A 22,465-nucleotide genomic window follows, 5' to 3' on the forward strand; every position below is an offset into this window, starting at 1 on the left:
GTATGAAACTTATGGTCATTTCTACTTTCCGAGCAACCTAGGCTTCACCCTAGGGCGTTGCTCGCACAGATTGATTAGTTAGGGCCTTAGAAGTCTACGCCCGAACCATAAAATGCAAAAAAAATACAACAGTGTTTCCATCATATAACAGGAATAATTTCGACCAGTTTGAAAGTGATGGCCAATTCTACGTTCCGGGCAACCTAGGCTTCACTCTAGGGCGTGGCTCCACCAGATCGAATAGTTAGTGCCATAGAAGTCAACGCCAGAAGCATAAAATACAATATAAATACAACAGTTTTTCCATCGTATGAAACAAATAATTGCAACCAGTATGAAACATATGGTCATTTCTACTTTCCGAGCAACCTAGGCTTCACCCTAGGGCGTTGCTCCAACGGATTGAATAGTTAGGGCCTAAGAAGTGAACACCAGAAGCATAAAATGCAATAAAAATACAACAGTTTTTCCAATGTATAACAGGATTAATTGCAACCAGTTTGAAAGTGATGGTCATTTCTCCTTTCTGGGCAACCTAGACTTCACTCTAGGGCGTTGCTCCACTAGATCGAATAGCTAGGGCCTTAGAAGTCAGCGCCAGAAGCATAAAATGCAATATAAATACAACAGTTTTACCATCGTATAAAACGAATAATTGCAACCAGTATGAAACTGATGGTCATTTCTACTTTCCGAGCAACCTAGGCTTCACCCTAGGGCGTTGCTCGAACAGATTGAATAGTTAGGGCCTTAGAAGTCAACGCCCGAAGCATAAAATGCCATAAAAATGCAACAGTGTTTCCATCGTATAAAACGAATAATTGCAACCAGTATGAAACTTATGGTCATTTCTACTTTCCGAGCAAGCTAGGCTTGACCCTAGGGCGTTGCTCCAACAGATTCAATAGTTAGGACCTTAGAAGTGAACGCCCGAACCATAAAATGCAAAAAAAATACAACAGTGTTTCCATCATATAACAGGAATAATTGCATCCAGTTCGAAAGTGATAGCCAATTCTACGTTCCGGGCGACCTAGGCTTCTCTCTAGGGCGTTGTCACACCAGATCGAATAGCTACGACCTTAGTAGCCAAAGCCAGAAGCAGAAAATACAATAAAAATGCAACAGTTTTTCCACCGTATAGCATGGCTAATTGCAACCAGTGTGAAGGTAATGGTCATTTCTACGTTCCGGGCAACGTAGGTTTCACTCTAGGGCGTTGCTCCACCAGATCGAATAGTTAGTGCCTTAGATGTCAACGCCCGAAGCATAAAATGCAATAAAAATACAACAGTGTTTCCATCGTATAAAACGAATAATTGCAACCAGTATGAAACTTATGGTCATTTCTACTTTCCGAGCAACCTAGGCTTCACTCCAGGGCGTTGCTCCCCCAGATCGAATAGTTAGGTCCTTAGAAGTAAACGCCAGAAGCATAAAATACGATATAAATACAACAGCTTTTCCATCGTATAAAAGGAATAATTGCCAGCAGTGTGAAAGTAATGGTCATTTCTATGTTCCGGGCAACCTAGGCTTCACTCTACGGCGTTGTTCCACCAGATCGAATAGTTAGGGCCTAAGAAGTGAACGTCAGAAGCATAAAATACAATATAAATATAACGGATTTTCCATCATATAACAGGAATAATTGCAACCAGTTTGAAAGTGATGGCCATTTCTACGTTCCGGGCAACCTAGGCATCACTCTATGGCGTTCTTCCACCACATCGAATAGCTACGGCCTCAGAAGTCAACGCCTGAAGTATAAAATACAATAAAAATACAACAGTCTTTCCATCCTATAACCGGAATAATTGCAACCAATTTGGAAAGTGATGGCCAATTCTACGTTCCGGGTAACCTAGGCTCCACTCTAGGGCGTTGCTCCACTAGATCGAATAGTTAGTGCCTTAGAAGTCAACGCCAGAAGCATAAAATGCAATATAAATACAACAGCTTTTCCATCGTATAAAACGAATAATTGCAACCAGTGTGAAAGTAATGGTCATTTCTACGTTCCGAGCACCCTAGGCGTCTCTCTAGGGCGTTGCTCCACCACATCTAATAGCTACGGCCTTAGAAGTCAACGCCAGAGGCATAAAATACAATATAAATACAACAGCTTTTCCATCGTATAAAACGAATAATTGCAACCAGTGTGAAAGCTATGGTCATTTCTACATTCCGAGCAACCTAGGATTCATTCTAGGGCGTGGCTCCACCAGGTCGAATAGTTAGGTCCTTAGAAGTAAACGCAAGAAGCATAAAATACGATATAAATACAAAAGCTTTTCCATCGTATAAAAGGAATAATTGCAAACAGTGTGAAAGTAATGGTCATTTCTACGTTCCAGGCAACCTAGGCTTCACTCTACGGCGTTGTTCCACCAGATCGAATAGTTAGGGCCTAAGAAGTGAACGCCAGAAGCATAAAATACTATATATATATAACAGTCTTTCCATCCTATAACAGGAATAATTGCAACCCGTGTGAAAGTGATGGTCATTTCTACGTTCCAGGCAACCTATGCTTCACTCTAGGGCGTTGTTCCACCAGATTGAATAGTTAGGGCCTAAGAAGTCATCGCCAGAAGCATAAAATACAATATGAGTACAACAGTTTTCCCATCTTATAAAACGAATAATTGCAACCAGTATGGAACTTATGGTCATTTCTACTTTCCAAGCAACCTAGGCTTCACCCTAGGGCCTTGCCCCAACAGATGGAATAGTTAGGGCCTTAGAAGTCAACGCCCGAACCATAAAATGCAATAAAAATACAACAGTGTTTCCATCATATATCAGGTATAACTGAAACCAGTTTGAAAGTGGTGGCCAATTCTACGTTCCGGGCAACCTAGGTTTCACTCCATGGCGTTGCTCCACCAGACTGAATAGTTACGGCCTAAGAAGTCAACGTCAGAAGCATAAAATACAACATAAATATAACAGTTTTTCCATCGTATAAAACGAATAAAGAAACCAGTGTGAAAGTTATGGCCATTTCTGCGTTCCGGGCAACCTAGGCTTCACACTAGGGCGTCGCTCCACCAGATCAAACAGTTAGGGCCTTAGAAGCCAACGGCCGAAGCATTAAATACAAAATAAATAGAACAGTTTTTCCATTGTATAAAACGGATAATTGCTACCAGTGCAAAAGTTATGGTCATTTCTACGTTCCGGGCAACCTAGGCTTCACCCTAGGCCGTTGTACCACCAGATCGAATAGTTAGGGCCTGAGAAGTGAACGCCAGAAGCATAAAATACAATATAAATACAACAGTGTTTCCATCGTATAAAACGAATAATTGCAACCAGTACGAAACTTATGGTCATTTCTACTTTCCGGGCAACCTAGGCATCTCCCTAGGGCGTTGCTCCAACAGATTGAATAGTTAGGGCCTTAGAAGACAACGCCCGAACCATAAAATGCAAAAAAAATACAGCTGTGTTTCCATCATATAACAGGTATAATTGCAACCAGTTTGAAATGGATGGCCAATTCTACGTTCCGGGCAACCTACGCCTCACTCTATTGCGTTGCTCCACCAGATCGAATAGTTAGTGCCTTAGAAGTCAACGCCAGAAGCATATAATACAATATAAATACAACAGCTTTTCCATCGTATAGAATGAATAATTGCAACCAGTACGAAACTTATGGACATTTCTACTTTCCGAGGATCCTAGGCTTCACCCAAGGGCGTTGCTCCAACAGATCGAATAGTTAGGGCCTTAGAAGTCAACGCCCGAACCATAAAATGCAAAAAAAATACAACAGTGTTTCCATCATATAACAGGAATAATTGCAACCAGTTTGAAAGTGATGGCCAATTCTACGTTCCGGGAAGCCTAGGCTTGACCCTAGGGCGTTGCTCCGCCAGATCGAATAGTTAGGTCCTGAGAAGTAAATGCCAGAAGCATAAAATACGATATAAATACAACAGCTTTTCCATCGCATAAAAGGGTTAATTGCAACCAGTTTGAACGTGATGGTCATTTCTCCTTTCCGTGCAACGTAGGCTTCACTATAGGGCGATGCTCCACTAGATCGAGCAGCTAGCGCCTTAGAAGTCGACGCGAGAAGCATGAAATACAATATAAATACAACAGTTTTTCCAGCGTATAGAACGAATAATTGCAACCAGTATGAAACTTATGGTCATTTCTACTTTCCGAGCAACCTAGCCTTCACCATAGGGCGTTGCTCCAACAGACTGAATAGTTAGGGCCTTAGAAGTCAACGCCCGAAGCATAAAATGCAATAAAAATACAACAGTGTTTCCGTAATATAACAGGAATAATTGCCACCAGTTTGAAAGTAATGGTCATTTCTACGTTCCGAGCACCCTAGGCTTCACTCTAGGGCGTTGCACCACCACATCTAATAGCTACGGCCTTAGAATTCAACGCCAGAGGCATAAAATACAATATAAATACAACAGCTTTTCTATCGTATAAAACGAATAATTGCAACCAGTGTGAAAGTTATGGTCATTTCTACATTCCGAGCAACCTAGGCTTCACTCCAGGGCGTTGCTCCCCCAGATCGAATAGTTAGGTCCTTAGAAGTAAACGCCAGAAGCATAAAATACGATATAAATACAACAGCTTTTCCACCGTATAAAAGGAATAATTGCCAGCAGTGTGAAAGTAATGGTCATTTCTATGTTCCGGGCAACCTAGGCTTCACTCTACGGCGTTGTTCCACCAGATCGAAAAGTTAGGGCCCAAGAAGTGAACGTCAGAAGCATAAAATACAATATAAATATAACGGTTTTTCCATCGTATAAAACGAATAATAGCAACCAGAGTGAAAGTTATGGTCATTTCTACGTTCCGGGCAACCTAGGCTTCACTCTAGGGCGTTGCTCCACCAGATCAAACAGTTAGGGCCTTAGAAGTCAACGCCCGAAGCATAAAATACAAAATAAATAGAACAGTTTTTCCATTGTATAAAAGGAATAATTGCTACCAGTGTAAAAGTTATGGTCATTTCTACGTTCCGGGCAACCTAGGCTTCACCCTAGGGCGTTGCTCCACCAGATCGAATAGTTAGGGCCTAAGAAGTGAACGCCCGAAGCATAAAATACAATATAGATATAACAGTTTTTCCAACGTATAAAACTAATAATTGCAACCAGTATGAAACTTATGGTCATTTCTACGTTCCGGGCAACCTAGGCTTCACTCTATGGCGTTCTTCCACCACAACGAATAGCTACGGCCTCAGAAGTCAACGCCTGAAGTGTAAAATACAATAAAAATACAACAGTCTTTCCATCCTATAACAGGAATAATTGCAACCCGTGTGAAAGTGATGGTCATTTCTACGTTCCAGGCAACCTACGCTTCACTCTATGGCGTTTTTCCACCAGATCGAATAGTTAGGGCCTGAGAAGTGAACGCCAGAAGCATAAAATACAATATAAATATAACAGGCTTTCCATCCTATAACAGGAATAATTGCAACCCGTGTGAAAGTGATGGTCATTTCTACGTTCCAGGCAACCTATGCTTCACTCTAGGGCGTTGTTCCACCAGATTGAATAGTTAGGGCCTAAGAAGTTAACGCCAGAAGCATAAAATACAATATAAGTACAACAGTTTTTCCATTGTATAAAAGGAATAATTGCAACCAGTATGAAACTTATAGTAATTTCTACTTTCCGAGCAACCTAGGCTTCACCCTAGGTCGTTGCTCCAACAGATTGAATAGTTAGGGCCTTAGAAGTCAACGCCCGAAGCATAAAATGCAATAAAAATACAACAGTTTTTCCATCGTATAACAGGACCAATTGCAACCAGTTTGAAAGTGATGGTCATTTCTACGTTCCGGGAAACCTAGGCTTCACTCTAGGGCGTTGCTCCACTAGATCGAGTAGCTCGGGCCTTAGAAGTCAACGCCAGGAGCATAAAATACAATATAAATACAACAGCTTTTCCATCGTATAAAACGAGTAATTGCAACCAGTGTGAAAGTTATGGTCATTTCTACGTTCCGAGCACCCTAGGCATCACTCTGGGGCGTTGCTCCACCACATCTAATAGCTACGGCCTTAGAAGTCAACCCCAGATGAATAAAAAACAATAAAGGTGCAACAGCTTTTCCATCGCACAAAACGAATAATTGCAACCAGTGTGGAAGTTATGGTCATTTCTACGTTCCGGGCAAGCTAGGCTTCACCCTAGGCCGTTGTTCCACCAGATCGAATAGTTAGGACCTAAGAAGTGAACACCAGACGCATAAAATGCAATAAAAATACAACAGTTTTTCCAATGTATAACAGGATTAATTGCAACCAGTTTGAAAGTGATGGTCATTTCTCCTTTCCGGGCATCCTAGGCTTCACTCTAGGGCGTTGCTCCACTAGATCGAATAGCTAGGGCCTTAGAAGTCAACGCCAGAAGCATAAAATACAATATAAATACAACAGTTTTTCCATCGTATAAAACGAATAATTGCAACCAGTATGAAACTGATGGTCATTTCTACTTTCCGAGCAACCTAGGCTTCACCCTAGGGCGTTCCTCGAACAGATTGAATAGTTAGGGCCTTAGAAGTCATCGCCCGAAGCATAAAATGCAATAAAAATACAACAGTGTTTCCATCGTATAAAACGAATAATTGCTACCAGTATGACACTTATGGTCATTTCTACTTTCCGAGCAAGCTAGGCTTCACCCTAGGGCGTTGCTCCAACAGATTCAATAGTTAGGACCTTAGAAGTGAACGCCCGAACCATAAAATGCAAAAAAAATACAACAGTGTTTCCATCATATAACAGGAATAATTGCATCCAGTTTGAAAGTGATAGCCAATTCTACGTTCCGGGCGACCTAGGCTTCTCTCTAGGGCGTTGCTCCGCCAGATCGAATAGATAGTGCCTTAGAAGTCAACGCCAGAAGCATAAAATACAATATAAGTACAACAGTTTTTCCATCATATAAAACGAATAATTGCAACCAGTATGTAACTTATGGTCATTTCTACTTTCCAAGCAACCTAGGCTTCACCCTAGGGCCTTGCCCCAACAGATGGAATAGTTAGGGCCTTAGAAGTCAACGCCCGAACCATAAAATGCAATAAAAATACAACAGTGTTTCCATCATATATCAGGTATAACTGAAACCAGTTTGAATGTGGTGGCCAATTCTACGTTCCGGGCAACCTAGGTTTCACTCCATGGCGTTGCTCCACCAGACTGAATAGTTACGGCCTAAGAAGTCAACGCCAGAAGCATAAAATACAATATAAATACAACAGTTTTTCCATCGTATAAAGCGAATAATTGCAACCAGTATGAAACTTATGGTCATTTCTACTTTCCGAGCAACCTATGCTTCACCCTAGGGCGTTGCTCCAACAGATTGAATAGTTAGGGCCTTAGAAGTCAACACCCGAAGCATAAAATGCAATAAAAATACAACAGTGTTTCCATAATATAACAGGAATAATTGCAACCAATTTGGAAAGTGATGGCCAATTCTACGTTCCGGGCAACCTAGGCTTCACTCTAGGGCGTTGCTCCACCAGATGGAATAGTTAGTGCCTTAGAAGTCAACGCCAGAAGCATAAAATACAATATAAATACAACAGCTTTTCCATCGTATAAAACGAATAATTGCAACCAGTATGAAACTTATGGTCATTTCTACTTTCCGAGCAACCTAGGCTTCACCCTAGGGCGTTGCTCCCACAGATTGAATAGTTAGGGCCTTAGAAGTCTACGCCAGAACCATAAAATGCAAAAAAAATACAACAGTGTTGCCATCATATAACAGGAATAATTGCGACCAGTTTGAAAGTGATGGACAATTCTACGTTCCGGGCAACCTAGGCTTCACTCTAGGGCGTTGCTCCAACAGATCGAATAGTTAGTGCCTTAGAAGTCAATGCCAGAAGCATAAAATACAATATAAATACAACAGCTTTTCCATCGTATAAAACGAATAATTGCAACCAGTATGAAACTTATGGTCATTTCTACTTTCCGAGCAACCTAGGCTTCACCCTAGGGCGTTGCTCGCACAGATTGATTAGTTAGGGCCTTAGAAGTCTACGCCCGAACCATAAAATGCAAAAAAAATACAACAGTGTTTCCATCATATAACAGGAATAATTTCGACCAGTTTGAAAGTGATGGCCAATTCTACGTTCCGGGCAACCTAGGCTTCACTCTAGGGCGTGGCTCCACCAGATCGAATAGTTAGTGCCATAGAAGTCAACGCCAGAAGCATAAAATACAATATAAATACAACAGTTTTTCCATCGTATGAAACAAATAATTGCAACCAGTATGAAACATATGGTCATTTCTACTTTCCGAGCAACCTAGGCTTCACCCTAGGGCGTTGCTCCAACGGATTGAATAGTTAGGGCCTAAGAAGTGAACACCAGAAGCATAAAATGCAATAAAAATACAACAGTTTTTCCAATGTATAACAGGATTAATTGCAACCAGTTTGAAAGTGATGGTCATTTCTCCTTTCTGGGCAACCTAGACTTCACTCTAGGGCGTTGCTCCACTAGATCGAATAGCTAGGGCCTTAGAAGTCAGCGCCAGAAGCATAAAATGCAATATAAATACAACAGTTTTACCATCGTATAAAACGAATAATTGCAACCAGTATGAAACTGATGGTCATTTCTACTTTCCGAGCAACCTAGGCTTCACCCTAGGGCGTTGCTCGAACAGATTGAATAGTTAGGGCCTTAGAAGTCAACGCCCGAAGCATAAAATGCCATAAAAATGCAACAGTGTTTCCATCGTATAAAACGAATAATTGCAACCAGTATGAAACTTATGGTCATTTCTACTTTCCGAGCAAGCTAGGCTTGACCCTAGGGCGTTGCTCCAACAGATTCAATAGTTAGGACCTTAGAAGTGAACGCCCGAACCATAAAATGCAAAAAAAATACAACAGTGTTTCCATCATATAACAGGAATAATTGCATCCAGTTCGAAAGTGATAGCCAATTCTACGTTCCGGGCGACCTAGGCTTCTCTCTAGGGCGTTGTCACACCAGATCGAATAGCTACGACCTTAGTAGCCAAAGCCAGAAGCAGAAAATACAATAAAAATGCAACAGTTTTTCCACCGTATAGCATGGCTAATTGCAACCAGTGTGAAGGTAATGGTCATTTCTACGTTCCGGGCAACGTAGGTTTCACTCTAGGGCGTTGCTCCACCAGATCGAATAGTTAGTGCCTTAGATGTCAACGCCCGAAGCATAAAATGCAATAAAAATACAACAGTGTTTCCATCGTATAAAACGAATAATTGCAACCAGTATGAAACTTATGGTCATTTCTACTTTCCGAGCAACCTAGGCTTCACTCCAGGGCGTTGCTCCCCCAGATCGAATAGTTAGGTCCTTAGAAGTAAACGCCAGAAGCATAAAATACGATATAAATACAACAGCTTTTCCATCGTATAAAAGGAATAATTGCCAGCAGTGTGAAAGTAATGGTCATTTCTATGTTCCGGGCAACCTAGGCTTCACTCTACGGCGTTGTTCCACCAGATCGAATAGTTAGGGCCTAAGAAGTGAACGTCAGAAGCATAAAATACAATATAAATATAACGGATTTTCCATCATATAACAGGAATAATTGCAACCAGTTTGAAAGTGATGGCCATTTCTACGTTCCGGGCAACCTAGGCATCACTCTATGGCGTTCTTCCACCACATCGAATAGCTACGGCCTCAGAAGTCAACGCCTGAAGTATAAAATACAATAAAAATACAACAGTCTTTCCATCCTATAACCGGAATAATTGCAACCAATTTGGAAAGTGATGGCCAATTCTACGTTCCGGGTAACCTAGGCTCCACTCTAGGGCGTTGCTCCACTAGATCGAATAGTTAGTGCCTTAGAAGTCAACGCCAGAAGCATAAAATGCAATATAAATACAACAGCTTTTCCATCGTATAAAACGAATAATTGCAACCAGTGTGAAAGTAATGGTCATATCTACGTTCCGAGCACCCTAGGCGTCTCTCTAGGGCGTTGCTCCACCACATCTAATAGCTACGGCCTTAGAAGTCAACGCCAGAGGCATAAAATACAATATAAATACAACAGCTTTTCCATCGTATAAAACGAATAATTGCAACCAGTGTGAAAGCTATGGTCATTTCTACATTCCGAGCAACCTAGGATTCATTCTAGGGCGTGGCTCCACCAGGTCGAATAGTTAGGTCCTTAGAAGTAAACGCAAGAAGCATAAAATACGATATAAATACAAAAGCTTTTCCATCGTATAAAAGGAATAATTGCAAACAGTGTGAAAGTAATGGTCATTTCTACGTTCCAGGCAACCTAGGCTTCACTCTACGGCGTTGTTCCACCAGATCGAATAGTTAGGGCCTAAGAAGTGAACGCCAGAAGCATAAAATACTATATATATATAACAGTCTTTCCATCCTATAACAGGAATAATTGCAACCCGTGTGAAAGTGATGGTCATTTCTACGTTCCAGGCAACCTATGCTTCACTCTAGGGCGTTGTTCCACCAGATTGAATAGTTAGGGCCTAAGAAGTCATCGCCAGAAGCATAAAATACAATATGAGTACAACAGTTTTCCCATCTTATAAAACGAATAATTGCAACCAGTATGGAACTTATGGTCATTTCTACTTTCCAAGCAACCTAGGCTTCACCCTAGGGCCTTGCCCCAACAGATGGAATAGTTAGGGCCTTAGAAGTCAACGCCCGAACCATAAAATGCAATAAAAATACAACAGTGTTTCCATCATATATCAGGTATAACTGAAACCAGTTTGAAAGTGGTGGCCAATTCTACGTTCCGGGCAACCTAGGTTTCACTCCATGGCGTTGCTCCACCAGACTGAATAGTTACGGCCTAAGAAGTCAACGTCAGAAGCATAAAATACAACATAAATATAACAGTTTTTCCATCGTATAAAACGAATAAAGAAACCAGTGTGAAAGTTATGGCCATTTCTGCGTTCCGGGCAACCTAGGCTTCACACTAGGGCGTCGCTCCACCAGATCAAACAGTTAGGGCCTTAGAAGCCAACGGCCGAAGCATTAAATACAAAATAAATAGAACAGTTTTTCCATTGTATAAAACGGATAATTGCTACCAGTGCAAAAGTTATGGTCATTTCTACGTTCCGGGCAACCTAGGCTTCACCCTAGGCCGTTGTACCACCAGATCGAATAGTTAGGGCCTGAGAAGTGAACGCCAGAAGCATAAAATACAATATAAATACAACAGTGTTTCCATCGTATAAAACGAATAATTGCAACCAGTACGAAACTTATGGTCATTTCTACTTTCCGGGCAACCTAGGCATCTCCCTAGGGCGTTGCTCCAACAGATTGAATAGTTAGGGCCTTAGAAGACAACGCCCGAACCATAAAATGCAAAAAAAATACAGCTGTGTTTCCATCATATAACAGGTATAATTGCAACCAGTTTGAAATGGATGGCCAATTCTACGTTCCGGGCAACCTACGCCTCACTCTATTGCGTTGCTCCACCAGATCGAATAGTTAGTGCCTTAGAAGTCAACGCCAGAAGCATATAATACAATATAAATACAACAGCTTTTCCATCGTATAGAATGAATAATTGCAACCAGTACGAAACTTATGGACATTTCTACTTTCCGAGGATCCTAGGCTTCACCCAAGGGCGTTGCTCCAACAGATCGAATAGTTAGGGCCTTAGAAGTCAACGCCCGAAACATAAAATGCAAAAAAAATACAACAGTGTTTCCATCATATAACAGGAATAATTGCAACCAGTTTGAAAGTGATGGCCAATTCTACGTTCCGGGAAGCCTAGGCTTGACCCTAGGGCGTTGCTCCGCCAGATCGAATAGTTAGGTCCTGAGAAGTAAATGCCAGAAGCATAAAATACGATATAAATACAACAGCTTTTCCATCGCATAAAAGGGTTAATTGCAACCAGTTTGAACGTGATGGTCATTTCTCCTTTCCGTGCAACGTAGGCTTCACTATAGGGCGATGCTCCACTAGATCGAGCAGCTAGCGCCTTAGAAGTCGACGCGAGAAGCATGAAATACAATATAAATACAACAGTTTTTCCAGCGTATAGAACGAATAATTGCAACCAGTATGAAACTTATGGTCATTTCTACTTTCCGAGCAACCTAGCCTTCACCATAGGGCGTTGCTCCAACAGACTGAATAGTTAGGGCCTTAGAAGTCAACGCCCGAAGCATAAAATGCAATAAAAATACAACAGTGTTTCCGTAATATAACAGGAATAATTGCCACCAGTTTGAAAGTAATGGTCATTTCTACGTTCCGAGCACCCTAGGCTTCACTCTAGGGCGTTGCACCACCACATCTAATAGCTACGGCCTTAGAATTCAACGCCAGAGGCATAAAATACAATATAAATACAACAGCTTTTCTATCGTATAAAACGAATAATTGCAACCAGTGTGAAAGTTATGGTCATTTCTACATTCCGAGCAACCTAGGCTTCACTCCAGGGCGTTGCTCCCCCAGATCGAATAGTTAGGTCCTTAGAAGTAAACGCCAGAAGCATAAAATACGATATAAATACAACAGCTTTTCCACCGTATAAAAGGAATAATTGCCAGCAGTGTGAAAGTAATGGTCATTTCTATGTTCCGGGCAACCTAGGCTTCACTCTACGGCGTTGTTCCACCAGATCGAAAAGTTAGGGCCCAAGAAGTGAACGTCAGAAGCATAAAATACAATATAAATATAACGGTTTTTCCATCGTATAAAACGAATAATAGCAACCAGAGTGAAAGTTATGGTCATTTCTACGTTCCGGGCAACCTAGGCTTCACTCTAGGGCGTTGCTCCACCAGATCAAACAGTTAGGGCCTTAGAAGTCAACGCCCGAAGCATAAAATACAAAATAAATAGAACAGTTTTTCCATTGTATAAAAGGAATAATTGCTACCAGTGTAAAAGTTATGGTCATTTCTACGTTCCGGGCAACCTAGGCTTCACCCTAGGGCGTTGCTCCACCAGATCGAATAGTTAGGGCCTAAGAAGTGAACGCCCGAAGCATAAAATACAATATAGATATAACAGTTTTTCCAACGTATAAAACTAATAATTGCAACCAGTATGAAACTTATGGTCATTTCTACGTTCCGGGCAACCTAGGCTTCACTCTATGGCGTTCTTCCACCACAACGAATAGCTACGGCCTCAGAAGTCAACGCCTGAAGTGTAAAATACAATAAAAATACAACAGTCTTTCCATCCTATAACAGGAATAATTGCAACCCGTGTGAAAGTGATGGTCATTTCTACGTTCCAGGCAACCTACGCTTCACTCTATGGCGTTTTTCTACCAGATCGAATAGTTAGGGCCTGAGAAGTGAACGCCAGAAGCATAAAATACAATATAAATATAACAGGCTTTCCATCCTATAACAGGAATAATTGCAACCCGTGTGAAAGTGATGGTCATTTCTACGTTCCAGGCAACCTATGCTTCACTCTAGGGCGTTGTTCCACCAGATTGAATAGTTAGGGCCTAAGAAGTTAACGCCAGAAGCATAAAATACAATATAAGTACAACAGTTTTTCCATTGTATAAAAGGAATAATTGCAACCAGTATGAAACTTATGGTAATTTCTACTTTCCGAGCAACCTAGGCTTCACCCTAGGTCGTTGCTCCAACAGATTGAATAGTTAGGGCCTTAGAAGTCAACGCCCGAAGCATAAAATGCAATAAAAATACAACAGTTTTTCCATCGTATAACAGGACCAATTGCAACCAGTTTGAAAGTGATGGTCATTTCTACGTTCCGGGAAACCTAGGCTTCACTCTAGGGCGTTGCTCCACTAGATCGAGTAGCTCGGGCCTTAGAAGTCAACGCCAGGAGCATAAAATACAATATAAATACAACAGCTTTTCCATCGTATAAAACGAGTAATTGCAACCAGTGTGAAAGTTATGGTCATTTCTACGTTCCGAGCACCCTAGGCATCACTCTGGGGCGTTGCTCCACCACATCTAATAGCTACGGCCTTAGAAGTCAACCCCAGATGAATAAAAAACAATAAAGGTGCAACAGCTTTTCCATCGCACAAAACGAATAATTGCAACCAGTGTGGAAGTTATGGTCATTTCTACGTTCCGGGCAAGCTAGGCTTCACCCTAGGCCGTTGTTCCACCAGATCGAATAGTTAGGACCTAAGAAGTGAACACCAGACGCATAAAATGCAATAAAAATACAACAGTTTTTCCAATGTATAACAGGATTAATTGCAACCAGTTTGAAAGTGATGGTCATTTCTCCTTTCCGGGCATCCTAGGCTTCACTCTAGGGCGTTGCTCCACTAGATCGAATAGCTAGGGCCTTAGAAGTCAACGCCAGAAGCATAAAATACAATATAAATACAACAGTTTTTCCATCGTATAAAACGAATAATTGCAACCAGTATGAAACTGATGGTCATTTCTACTTTCCGAGCAACCTAGGCTTCACCCTAGGGCGTTCCTCGAACAGATTGAATAGTTAGGGCCTTAGAAGTCATCGCCCGAAGCATAAAATGCAATAAAAATACAACAGTGTTTCCATCGTATAAAACGAATAATTGCTACCAGTATGACACTTATGGTCATTTCTACTTTCCGAGCAAGCTAGGCTTCACCCTAGGGCGTTGCTCCAACAGATTCAATAGTTAGGACCTTAGAAGTGAACGCCCGAACCATAAAATGCAAAAAAAATACAACAGTGTTTCCATCATATAACAGGAATAATTGCATCCAGTTTGAAAGTGATAGCCAATTCTACGTTCCGGGCGACCTAGGCTTCTCTCTAGGGCGTTGCTCCGCCAGATCGAATAGATAGTGCCTTAGAAGTCAACGCCAGAAGCATAAAATACAATATAAGTACAACAGTTTTTCCATCATATAAAACGAATAATTGCAACCAGTATGTAACTTATGGTCATTTCTACTTTCCAAGCAACCTAGGCTTCACCCTAGGGCCTTGCCCCAACAGATGGAATAGTTAGGGCCTTAGAAGTCAACGCCCGAACCATAAAATGCAATAAAAATACAACAGTGTTTCCATCATATATCAGGTATAACTGAAACCAGTTTGAATGTGGTGGCCAATTCTACGTTCCGGGCAACCTAGGTTTCACTCCATGGCGTTGCTCCACCAGACTGAATAGTTACGGCCTAAGAAGTCAACGCCAGAAGCATAAAATACAATATAAATACAACAGTTTTTCCATCGTATAAAGCGAATAATTGCAACCAGTATGAAACTTATGGTCATTTCTACTTTCCGAGCAACCTATGCTTCACCCTAGGGCGTTGCTCCAACAGATTGAATAGTTAGGGCCTTAGAAGTCAACACCCGAAGCATAAAATGCAATAAAAATACAACAGTGTTTCCATAATATAACAGGAATAATTGCAACCAATTTGGAAAGTGATGGCCAATTCTACGTTCCGGGCAACCTAGGCTTCACTCTAGGGCGTTGCTCCACCAGATGGAATAGTTAGTGCCTTAGAAGTCAACGCCAGAAGCATAAAATACAATATAAATACAACAGCTTTTCCATCGTATAAAACGAATAATTGCAACCAGTATGAAACTTATGGTCATTTCTACTTTCCGAGCAACCTAGGCTTCACCCTAGGGCGTTGCTCGCACAGATTGATTAGTTAGGGCCTTAGAAGTCTACGCCCGAACCATAAAATGCAAAAAAAATACAACAGTGTTTCCATCATATAACAGGAATAATTTCGACCAGTTTGAAAGTGATGGCCAATTCTACGTTCCGGGCAACCTAGGCTTCACTCTAGGGCGTGGCTCCACCAGATCGAATAGTTAGTGCCATAGAAGTCAACGCCAGAAGCATAAAATACAATATAAATACAACAGTTTTTCCATCGTATGAAACAAATAATTGCAACCAGTATGAAACATATGGTCATTTCTACTTTCCGAGCAACCTAGGCTTCACCCTAGGGCGTTGCTCCAACGGATTGAATAGTTAGGGCCTAAGAAGTGAACACCAGAAGCATAAAATGCAATAAAAATACAACAGTTTTTCCAATGTATAACAGGATTAATTGCAACCAGTTTGAAAGTGATGGTCATTTCTCCTTTCTGGGCAACCTAGACTTCACTCTAGGGCGTTGCTCCACTAGATCGAATAGCTAGGGCCTTAGAAGTCGGCGCCAGAAGCATAAAATGCAATATAAATACAACAGTTTTACCATCGTATAAAACGAATAATTGCAACCAGTATGAAACTGATGGTCATTTCTACTTTCCGAGCAACCTAGGCTTCACCCTAGGGCGTTGCTCGAACAGATTGAATAGCTAGGGCCTTAGAAGTCAACGCCCGAAGCATAAAATGCCATAAAAATGCAACAGTGTTTCCATCGTATAAAACGAATAATTGCAACCAGTATGAAACTTATGGTCATTTCTACTTTCCGAGCAAGCTAGGCTTGACCCTAGGGCGTTGCTCCAACAGATTCAATAGTTAGGACCTTAGAAGTGAACGCCCGAACCATAAAATGCAAAAAAAATACAACAGTGTTTCCATCATATAACAGGAATAATTGCATCCAGTTCGAAAGTGATAGCCAATTCTACGTTCCGGGCGACCTAGGCTTCTCTCTAGGGCGTTGTCACACCAGATCGAATAGCTACGACCTTAGTAGCCAAAGCCAGAAGCAGAAAATACAATAAAAATGCAACAGTTTTTCCACCGTATAGCATGGCTAATTGCAACCAGTGTGAAGGTAATGGTCATTTCTACGTTCCGGGCAACGTAGGTTTCACTCTAGGGCGTTGCTCCACCAGATCGAATAGTTAGTGCCTTAGATGTCAACGCCCGAAGCATAAAATGCAATAAAAATACAACAGTGTTTCCATCGTATAAAACGAATAATTGCAACCAGTATGAAACTTATGGTCATTTCTACTTTCCGAGCAAGCTAGGCTTCACCCTAGGGCGTTGCTCCAACAGATTCAATAGTTAGGACCTTAGAAGTGAACGCCCGAACCATAAAATGCAAAAAAAATACAACAGTGTTTCCATCATATAACAGGAATAATTGCATCCAGTTTGAAAGTGATAGCCAATTCTACGTTCCGAGCAACCTAGGCTTCACCCTAGGGCGTTGCTCCAACGGATTGAATAGTTAGGGCCTAAGAAGTGAACACCAGAAGCATAAAATGCAATAAAAATACAACTGTTTTTCCAATGTATAACAGGATTAATTGCAACCAGTTTGAAAGTGATGGTCATTTCTCCTTTCCGGGCAACCTAGACTTCACTCTAGGGCGTTGCTCCATTAGATCGAATAGCTAGGGCCTTAGAAGTCAACGCCAGAAGCATAAAATACAATATAAATACAACAGTTTTACCATCGTATAAAACGAATAATTGCAACCAGTATGAAACTGATGGTCATTTCTACTTTCCGAGCATCCTAGGCTTCACCCTAGGGCGTTGCTCGAACAGATTGAATAGTTAGGGCCTTAGAAGTCAACGCCCGAAGCATAAAATGCAATAAAAATACAACAGTGTTTCCATCGTATAAAACGAATAATTGCAACCAGTATGAAACTTATGGTCATTTCTACTTTCCGAGCAAGCTAGGCTTCACCCTAGGGCGTTGCTCCAACAGATTCAATAGTTAGGACCTTAGAAGTGAACGCCCGAACCATAAAATGCAAAAAAAATACAACAGTGTTTCCATCATATAACATGAATAATTGCATCCAGTTTGAAAGTGATAGCCAATTCTACGTTCCGGGCGACCTAGGCTTCTCTCTAGGGCGTTGTCACACCAGATCGAATAGCTACGACCTTAGAAGTCAAAGCCAGAAGCAGAAAATATAATAAAAATGCAACAGTTTTTCCACCGTATAGCATGGCTAATTGCAACTAGTGCGAAAGTAATGATCATTTCGACGTTTCGGGTAACCTAGGCTTCACTCTAGGGCGTTGCTCCACCAGATCGAATAGATAGGGACTTGGAATTCATCGCTAAAAGCATAAAATACAATTAAAATACAACAGTTTTTCCATCGTATAACAGGAATAGTTGCAACCAGTGTGAAGGTAATGGTCATTTCTACGTTCCGGGCAACGTAGGTTTCACTCTAGGGCGTTGCTCCACCAGATCGAATAGTTAGTGCCTTAGATGTCAACGCCAGAAACGTAAAATACAATATAAATACAACAGTTTTTCCATCGTATAAAACGAATAATTGCAACCAGTATGAAACTTATGGTCATTTCTACTTTCCGAGCAACGTAGGCTTCACCCTAGGGCGTTGCTCCAACGGATTGAATAGTTAGGGCCTTAGAAGTCAACGCCCGAACCATAAAATGTAAAAAAAATACAACAGTGTTTCCATCATATAACAGCAATAATTGCAACCAGTTTGAAAGTGATGGCCAATTCTACGTTCCGGGCAACCTAGGTTTCACTCCAGGGCGTTGCTCCACCAGACCGTATAGTTACGGCCTAAGAAGTCAAAGCCAGAGGCATAAAGTACAATATAAATACAACAGCGTTTCCATCGTATAAAACGAATAATTGCAACCAGTGTGAAAGTTATGGTCATTTCTACATTCCGAGCAACCTAGGATCCACTCCAGGTCGTTGCTCCACCAGATCGAATAGTTAGGTCCTTAGAAGTAAACGCCAGAAGCATAAAATACGATATAAATACAACAGCGTTTGCATCGTATAAAACGAATAATTGCAACCAGTGTGAAAGTTATGGTCATTTCTACATTCCGAGCAATCTAGGATTCACTCTAGGGCGTTGCTCCACCAGATCGAAAATTTAGGTCCTTAGAAGTAAACGCCAGAAGCATAAAATACGATATAAATACAACAGGTTTTCCATCGTATAAAAGGAATTATTGCAACCAGTTTGAAAGTTATGGTCATTTCTCCTTTCCGGGCAACCTAGGCTTCACTCTAGGGCGTTGCTCCACTAGATCGAATAGCTAGGGCCTTAGAAGTCAACGCCAGAAGCATAAAATACAATATAAATACAACAGTTTTTCCATCGTATAAAACGAATAACTGCAACCAGTATGAAACTTATGGTCATTTCTACTTTCCGAGCAACCTAGGCTTCACCCTAGGGCGTTGCTCCAACAGATTGAATAGTTAGGGCCTTAGAAGTCAACACCCGAAGCATAAAATGCAATAAAAATACAACAGTGTTTCCATAATATAACAGGAATAATTGCAACCAATTTGGAAAGTGATGGCCAATTCTACGTTCCGGGCAACCTAGGCTTCACTCTAGGGCGTTGCTCCACCAGATCGAATAGTTAGTGTCTTAGAAGTCAACGCCAGAACCATAAAATACAATATAAATACAACAGCGTTTCCATCGTATAAAACGAATAATTGCAACCAGTGTGATAGTTATGGTCATTTCTACATTTCGAGCAACCTAGGATCCACTCTAAGGCGTTGCTCCACCAGATCGAATAGTTAGGTCCTTAGAAGTAAACGCCAGAAGCATAAAATACGATATAAATACAACAGCTTTTCCACCGTATAAAAGGAATAATTGCCAGCAGTGTGAAAGTAATGGTCATTTCTATGTTCCGGGCAACCTAGGCTTCACTCTACGGCGTTGTTCCACCAGATCGAAAAGTTAGGGCCCAAGAAGTGAACGTCAGAAGCATAAAATACAATATAAATATAACGGTTTTTCCATCGTATAAAACGAATAATAGCAACCAGAGTGAAAGTTATGGTCATTTCTACGTTCCGGGCAACCTAGGCTTCACTCTAGGGCGTTGCTCCACCAGATCAAACAGTTAGGGCCTTAGAAGTCAACGCCCGAAGCATAAAATACAAAATAAATAGAACAGTTTTTCCATTGTATAAAAGGAATAATTGCTACCAGTGTAAAAGTTATGGTCATTTCTACGTTCCGGGCAACCTAGGCTTCACCCTAGGGCGTTGCTCCACCAGATCGAATAGTTAGGGCCTAAGAAGTGAACGCCCGAAGCATAAAATACAATATAGATATAACAGTTTTTCCAACGTATAAAACTAATAATTGCAACCAGTATGAAACTTATGGTCATTTCTACGTTCCGGGCAACCTAGGCTTCACTCTATGGCGTTCTTCCACCACAACGAATAGCTACGGCCTCAGAAGTCAACGCCTGAAGTGTAAAATACAATAAAAATACAACAGTCTTTCCATCCTATAACAGGAATAATTGCAACCCGTGTGAAAGTGATGGTCATTTCTACGTTCCAGGCAACCTACGCTTCACTCTATGGCGTTTTTCCACCAGATCGAATAGTTAGGGCCTGAGAAGTGAACGCCAGAAGCATAAAATACAATATAAATATAACAGGCTTTCCATCCTATAACAGGAATAATTGCAACCCGTGTGAAAGTGATGGTCATTTCTACGTTCTAGGCAACCTATGCTTCACTCTAGGGCGTTGTTCCACCAGATTGAATAGTTAGGGCCTAAGAAGTTAACGCCAGAAGCATAAAATACAATATAAGTACAACAGTTTTTCCATTGTATAAAAGGAATAATTGCAACCAGTATGAAACTTATGGTAATTTCTACTTTCCGAGCAACCTAGGCTTCACCCTAGGGCGTTGCTCCAACAGATTGAATAGTTAGGGCCTTAGAAGTCAACGCCCGAAGCATAAAATGCAATAAAAATACAACAGTTTTTCCATCGTATAACAGGACCAATTGCAACCAGTTTGAAAGTGATGGTCATTTATACGTTCCGGGAAACCTAGGCTTCACTCTAGGGCGTTGCTCCACTAGATCGAGTAGCTCGGGCCTTAGAAGTCAACGCCAGGAGCATAAAATACAATATAAATACAACAGCTTTTCCATCGTATAAAACGAGTAATTGCAACCAGTGTGAAAGTTATGGTCATTTCTACGTTCCGAGCACCCTAGGCATCACTCTGGGGCGTTGCTCCACCACATCTAATAGCTACGGCCTTAGAAGTCAACCCCAGATGAATAAAAAACAATAAAGGTGCAACAGCTTTTCCATCGCACAAAACGAATAATTGCAACCAGTGTGGAAGTTATGGTCATTTCTACGTTCCGGGCAAGCTAGGCTTCACCCTAGGCCGTTGTTCCACCAGATCGAATAGTTAGGACCTAAGAAGTGAACAGCAGACGCATAAAATGCAATAAAAATACAACAGTTTTTCCAATGTATAACAGGATTAATTGCAACCAGTTTGAAAGTGATGGTCATTTCTCCTTTACGGGCATCCTAGGCTTCACTCTAGGGCGTTGCTCCACTAGATCGAATAGCTAGGGCCTTAGAAGTCAACGCCAGAAGCATAAAATACAATATAAATACAACAGTTTTTCCATCGTATAAAACGAATAATTGCAACCAGTATGAAACTGATGGTCATTTCTACTTTCCGAGCAACCTAGGCTTCACCCTAGGGCGTTCCTCGAACAGATTGAATAGTTAGGGCCTTAGAAGTCATCGCCCGAAGCATAAAATGCAATAAAAATACAACAGTGTTTCCATCGTATAAAACGAATAATTGCTACCAGTATGACACTTATGGTCATTTCTACTTTCCGAGCAAGCTAGGCTTCACCCTAGGGCGTTGCTCCAACAGATTCAATAGTTAGGACCTTAGAAGTGAACGCCCGAACCATAAAATGCAAAAAAAATACAACAGTGTTTCCATCATATAACAGGAATAATTGCATCCAGTTTGAAAGTGATAGCCAATTCTACGTTCCGGGCGACCTAGGCTTCTGTCTAGGGCGTTGCTCCGCCAGATCGAATAGATAGTGCCTTAGAAGTCAACGCCAGAAGCATAAAATACAATATAAGTACAACAGTTTTTCCATCATATAAAACGAATAATTGCAACCAGTATGTAACTTATGGTCATTTCTACTTTCCAAGCAACCTAGGCTTCACCCTAGGGCCTTGCCCCAACAGATGGAATAGTTAGGGCCTTAGAAGTCAACGCCCGAACCATAAAATGCAATAAAAATACAACAGTGTTTCCATCATATATCAGGTATAACTGAAACCAGTTTGAATGTGGTGGCCAATTCTACGTTCCGGGCAACCTAGGTTTCACTCCATGGCGTTGCTCCACCAGACTGAATAGTTACGGCCTAAGAAGTCAACGCCAGAAGCATAAAATACAATATAAATACAACAGTTTTTCCATCGTATAAAGCGAATAATTGCAACCAGTATGAAACTTATGGTCATTTCTACTTTCCGAGCAACCTATGCTTCACCCTAGGGCGTTGCTCCAACAGATTGAATAGTTAGGGCCTTAGAAGTCAACACCCGAAGCATAAAATGCAATAAAAATACAACAGTGTTTCCATAATATAACAGGAATAATTGCAACCAATTTGGAAAGTGATGGCCAATACTACGTTCCGGGCAACCTAGGCTTCACTCT

The sequence above is a fragment of the Calliopsis andreniformis genome, unplaced genomic scaffold (assembly GCF_051401765.1).
Source record: "Calliopsis andreniformis isolate RMS-2024a unplaced genomic scaffold, iyCalAndr_principal scaffold0019, whole genome shotgun sequence".
In the NCBI taxonomy this organism is placed as follows: Eukaryota; Metazoa; Arthropoda; class Insecta; order Hymenoptera; family Andrenidae; genus Calliopsis; species Calliopsis andreniformis.